Raw genomic sequence first — 6511 nt, forward strand, 5'->3', positions numbered from 1 at the left:
TATAAAATGAACATTAATTATTTACATTTGAACGAGGATTATTAAGTGTTCTAAGATTCTATGTTTCATAGTCATAATTCCTGAGTAGAGCGAAAGACACTGATTTCTGCAAAATGCCTTTGTCAACTTTTGTTTATCTCTGTGGGTCGCATAGGATTTTGTGACTGTTTCTCATACTGGTATAGCTCGAACTGCTTTCTGGCTCATTGCATTTGTTTCCTTATGCCAATAATTTTTCTCTCACAGTTGCAATGCTCTATTTACTACCCCCTTACACCATTCTTGGCTATATTCATACTGAGTAAGTGAAGTTATGATATAGATTTCAAGCCTACTAGTCATCAATTTCCAGGCAGGAAAGAAAAACAATGAATGTAGAAGAAAGAAATATGACTTCAGCAAGAGAAGGTAGAAACTCTGAATTTCTCCATTTTGGTTTTCTTTCTCACAGGGGATCCCTTGGTGGGGAAGTAACTAGTGTTAAAAAGTAAATTATCATGAAGAGAGAGTCAGAAGTAAGGAAAACAAGAAAGAAAAAAAAAAGCCACACAAAAAGCATACTCATTCCATAGTACAATAAGCTAAATGTTTGGGAACATACATTCAAAATAAAACACCTATCAAATTAAAATCTCATAATACTTAAAAGTGAAACTCAGCACAGAGGACGTAATAAGGATATTTTCAGACAAAGAGAGAATTTACCACTCATAAGTGCTAACTGGAAGCACAGCTAAAAAAAAAAATCGCTTCAGGAGAAGGAAATTAACACAGGGTGTTATTAGCACAGGAATAAGGTAAAACGATCAATAAAACAGAATACACACAAAGCCCCAAATAAATCAATTCATATATGGTAAGTTGACATAAGACAGAGTTAGTATTGCAGTAGAGAAAAGATATTTTCAACAATGGTCCTGGTGTTGGCATAATTGCATCCCCATCTCATATCATGCACAAACCTTACCCAGGCAGATTGAAGACTTAAATGTGAAAAGAAAAACTCTAAAATTCTTTGAACATGTCATGGGAAAACATCTTTATGATAAAAGAGTAAAAGAAGGATAATTTTTTTAAGATTCAAAAAGTAAAAATCATAAAAAGTATAATTTGACTGTATTGAAATTAGAATGTTGAACTTTTGTTTATCAAAAGAAACTATTGAAGAATAAATGGGTAAGAAATAGGTACCATCAATAATTAATCAAAAATTAGTATACTAAATATATGAATAAATAAGAATAATACAAATGATTCTATGCAAAATCTGAGAGAAGACATTAACAGGTAGTTCAAAGAAAAGTAAATACAAATACAAATTAAACATTTGAAAAAAAAGTTCAACCCATTAATCACCTACAATATACAAATTTTAATCAAAACAAGATGCACTGTGAGATTTGCAAAAATTAAGTCATGGTGACGACATGGAACAGAAGAAATCATTATAAACTCTGTTTTAGTGAAAATGGATACAAACATTTTACAAAATAATTTGACATTCTCTTGTAGAGCTAATTATGTATGTATCCTAGATCAAACAATTCCATTCTTAGGCACATACCCTAAAATAACTCTTACACTTCTGCACCAGGAGATATGTGCAAGGATTTTTAAAAAAAAGTTTACAATACCAAATAAACTAACAAAAACACTATAGCAACCCAAATGTTCAAAAACATTAAAATTGACAAATATTTATGCAATAAGCAACCAAAACACAGCAATGACTATTGGGGAATGCTCTGCTATTATGCACTGGCACCCTTGCAGGTATCCACATGTGCCACAGAAGATTGAACCACAACTAATCTGAGTCTTGGCAGAATGCCCTATGATCCTCTTGAAACACAAGATGATGAGTGATTTGTTTGTGAAGGCTTCTCCAACTCACTTCCCTGTATCCCCTAAGAGACTTGCATGGGATAGTTTCTTTCTTCTTCTTTTTTTTTTCCATTTATTTATTTTATTGCATTTTAGGTTTTGGGGTACATATGAAGAACATGCAAGATTGTTGCATAGGTACACACGTGGCAGTGTGATTTGCTGCCTTCCTCCCCATCACCTACATCTGGCATCTCTCCCCTTGCAATCTCTCCCCAACTCCCCACCCCTCACCGTCCCTGCCCTATTTCCGCCCAACTGACCCCAATGTGTAGAGCTCCCCTCCCTGTGTCCATGTGTTCTCATTGTTCAACACCCGCCTATGAGTGAGAACACGTGGTGTTTCATCTTCTGCTCTTCTGTCAGTTTGCTGAGCATGATGGTTTCCAGGTTCATCCATGTCCCTACAAAGGACACAAACTCATCGTTTTTGATGGCGGCATAATATTCCATGGTGTATATGTGCCACATTGTCCCTGTCCAGTCTGTCATCGATGGGCATTTGGGCTGGTTCCAGGTCTTTGCTATTGTAAACTGTGCTGCAGTGAACATTCGTGTGCACGTGTCCTTATAGTAGAACGATTTATAATCCTTTGGATATATATCCAGTAATGGGATTGCTGGGTCAAATGGAATTTCTATTTCTAGGTCCTTGAGGAATCGCCACACTGTCTTCCACAATGGTTGAACTGATTTACACTCCCACCAACAGTGTAAAATTGTTCCTATTTCTCCACATCCTCTTCAGCATCTGTTGTCTCCAGATTTTTTAATGATCGCCATTCTAACTGGCGTGAGATGGTATCTCAATGTTGTTTTGATTTGCATTTCTCTGATGGCCAGTGATGATGAGCATTTTTTCATATGTTTGTTGGCCTCATGTATGTCTTCTTTTGTAAAGTATCTGTTCATATCGTTTGCCCACTTTTGAATGGGCTTGTTTGTTTTTTTTCTTGTAAATCTGCTTTAGTTCTTTGTAAATTCTGGATATCAGCCCTTTGTCAGATGGGTAAACTGCAAAACTTTTTTCCCATTCTGTTGGTTGCCGATTCACTCTAATGACTGTTTCTTTTGCTTTGCAGAAGCTGTGGAGTTTGATTAGGTCCCATTTGTCTATTTTGGCTTTTGTTGTCAATACTTTTGGTGTTTTGGTCATGAAGTCCTTGCCTACGCCTATGTCCTGAATGGTTTTGCCTAGATTTTCTTCTAGGGTTTTTATGGTGTTAGGCCTTATGTTTAAGTCTTTAATCCATCTGGAGTTAATTTTATTGTAAGGTGTCAGGAAGGGGTCCAGTTTCTGCTTTCTGCACATGGCTAGCCAGTTTTCCCAACACCATTTATTAAACAGGGAATCCTTTCCCCGTTGCTAGTTTTTGTCTGGTTTGTCAAAGATCAGATGGTTGTAGATATGTTGTGTTGCAACAGAGACCTCTGTTCTGTTCCATTGGTCTATATCTCTGTTTTGGTACCAGTACCATGCTGTTTTGATTACTGTAGCCTTGTAGTACAGTTTGAAGTCTGGTAGTGTGATGCCTCCGGCTTGGTTCTTTTTGCTTAGAATTGACTTGGCTATGCGGGCTCTCTTTTGGTTCCATATGAAGTTTAAGGTGTTTTTTTCTAGTTCTGTGAAGAAAGTCATTGGTAGCTTGATGGGGATAGTATTGAATCTGTAAATTACTTTGGGTAGTATGTCCCTTTTCATGATATTGATTCTTCCTAACCATGAACATGGAATGTTTCTCCATCTGTTTGTGTCCTCTTTTATTTTGTTGAGCAGTGGCTTGTAGTTCTCCTTGAAGAGGTCCTTTACATTCCTTGTTAGTTGTATTCCCAGGTATTTTATTCTCTTTGTGGCAATTGTGAACGGAAGTTTGTTCTTGATTTGGCTCTCTTTAAGTCTGTTATTGCTGTATAGGAATGCATGTGATTTTTGCACATTGATTTTGTATCCTGAGACTTTGCTGAAGTTGCTTATCAGTTTCAGGAGCTTTTGGGCTGAGACGATGGGATCTTCTAGATATACAATCATGTCGTCTGCAAATAGAAACAATTTGACTTCCTTCTTTCCTATTTGAATACACTTTATTTCTTTTTCTTGCCTGATTGCTCTTGCTAGAACTTCTAGTACTATATTGAATGGGAGTGGTGAGAGAGGGCATCCTTGTCTAGTGCCAGATTTCAAGGGGAATGCTTCCAGTTTTTGCCCATTCAGTATGATATTGGCTGTTGGTTTGTCGCAAATAGCTTTTATTATTTTGAGATACATTCTGTCAATACCTAGCTTATTGAGTGTTTTTAGCATAAGGGCTGATGAATTTTGTCAAAGGCCTTCTCTGCACCAATTGAGATAATCATGTGGTTTTTGTCTTTGGTTCTGTTTATGTGGTGAATTAACACTTCCCAGTTACTGATGAGATCAGAGGCTTTCTGCAAGGCATGGCATCAGGCTACGAAACCACTTGGCTTCTGTCTAGAATTGCATCTTAGTAATGGAGTGTCCTGCAGCACCTATGGGCAGCCACTCAGCCCCTTTTGTTTTAGTATCATAATTTTGGGTGCGTAGGACAGGGAAGAATCTACCTGGCATCTTTGGCTACTTTTTATTTCATTCACTAAGAAAGAAAGAAAGAAAGGGAGGGGGGAGGGAGGGAAGGAAGGAGGGAAGGAAGGAAGAAGTGGAGGTTAAAGTTTTCAGCTTCTCTAACTCACTTATTAAAGATTAGGCTCAGGTAAAAATTGTGGCAGGTGTCATTCGAGACTGGAGAGTGAGATAAAGATTTCCAGGCAAGTCTCCATTCATCTACAACTTACATTATCCAATCATTTTTTTTTCTTTCATAGAGAACACTTCTTTTAAGGAATTGTGATGTACCTGCTTTTTAACTCAGCAAATGATTGAGCTACTCTCATACCTGGTAGAGTTCTGTTAGGCTCAATGAAAAATAAAATGTTATTTTCTTGCTGAGACAATGACACTAACTTGATAATTATCCCAGCATCATTTGTTGAAAAGGATGGCCTTTCCCCACTTTATGCTTTTATTTGCTTTGTCAAAGATCGGTTGGGTTTAAGCATTTGGGTTTATTTCCAGGTTCTGTATTCTGTTCCACTGGTCCTTGTGCCTATTTTTATACCAGTACCACACTGTTTTGGTAATTATGGCTTGTGGGATGCCTTCAGATTTGTTCTTTTTGCTTAGTCTTGCTTTGGCTATGTGGACTTCTCTTTTTTTTTGGTTCCATGTAAATTTTAGGATTGTATTTTTTCTAGTTCTATAAAGACTGACAGAGATATTTTGATGTGAATTGCACTGAATTTATATATTGCTTATAGCAGTGTGGTTATATCACAATATTAATTGTACCCATCCATAAGCATGGGATATGTTTCCATTTGTTTGTGTCACTTATGATTTCTTTCAGTAATGTTTTATAGTTTGTCTTGTGGAGGTCTTTCACCTCCTTGGTTAGGTATATTCCTAAGTATTTTATTTTTTTGCAGCTATTGTGAAAGGGGTTGAGTTCTTGGTTTGATTCTCGTCTTGGTCACTGTTGATGTATAGCAGTGCTACTGATTTGTGTACATTAATTTTGTATCCTGAAACTTTACTGAATTCATTTACCAGTTCTAGGAGCTTTTAAAAGAGTCTTTAGGGTTTTCTAGGTATACGATCACATCATCAGCAAACAGCGACAGTTTGACTTCCTCCACTGTTTTGGATACTATGTTGAATAGAAGTGGTGAGAGTGGGCATCCTTATCTTGTTCCAGTTTTCAGGGGGAATGCTTTCAACTTTTCCCCAGTCAGTATACTGTTGGCAGAGGATTTGTCATAGATAGCTTCCATTACATTAAGGTATGTCCCTTCTGTGCCAATCTTACTGAGGGTTTTAATCATAAAGGAATGCTGGATTTCGTCAAATTCATTTTCTGAATCTATTGAGATGATCATATGATTTTTGTTTTTAATTCTGTTTATGTGATATATCATATTTATTGACTTGTATATGTTAAACCATCCCTGCATTCCTGGTCTGAAACCCATTTGATCATGGTGTATTATCTTTTTGATATGCTATTGCATTTGGTTAGCCGCTATTTCGTTAAGGAGTTTTGCATCTATATTCATCAGAGGGATTGGTCTGTAGTTTTCTATTTTTGTTATGTCCTTTACTAGTTTTCATATTAGGGTGATACTGGCTTCATAGAATGATTTAGGAAGGATTCCCTCTTTCTCTATCTTGTATAATAGTGTCAGTAGGACTGGTTGGTACCAATTCTTCTTTGAATGTCTGATAGAATTCAGCTTTGAATCCCTCTGGTCTTGGACTTCTTTTTGTTTGTGATTTTCAAATTACCATTTCAATCTTGGGGCTTGTTATTGGTCTATTAACAGTTTCTACTTCTTACTGGTTTAACCTAGGAGGGTTGTATATTTCCAGGAATTTATCCATCTTTTCTAGGTTTTCTAGTTTGTGCATATAAAGGTGTTCACAGTAGCCTTGAATCTGTGGCATTAGTTTTAGTATCTCCCATTTTGTTTCTAATTCAGCTTATTTGGATCTCCTCTCTTCCTTTCTTGGTTAATCTCACTAATGGTCTATCAATTTTAGTTATATCTTCAAATA

This window comes from Sapajus apella, unplaced genomic scaffold (assembly GCF_009761245.1).
Source record: "Sapajus apella isolate SASKATOON/1434 unplaced genomic scaffold, GSC_monkey_1.0 scaffold25, whole genome shotgun sequence".
NCBI classification, from domain to species: Eukaryota; Metazoa; Chordata; class Mammalia; order Primates; family Cebidae; genus Sapajus; species Sapajus apella.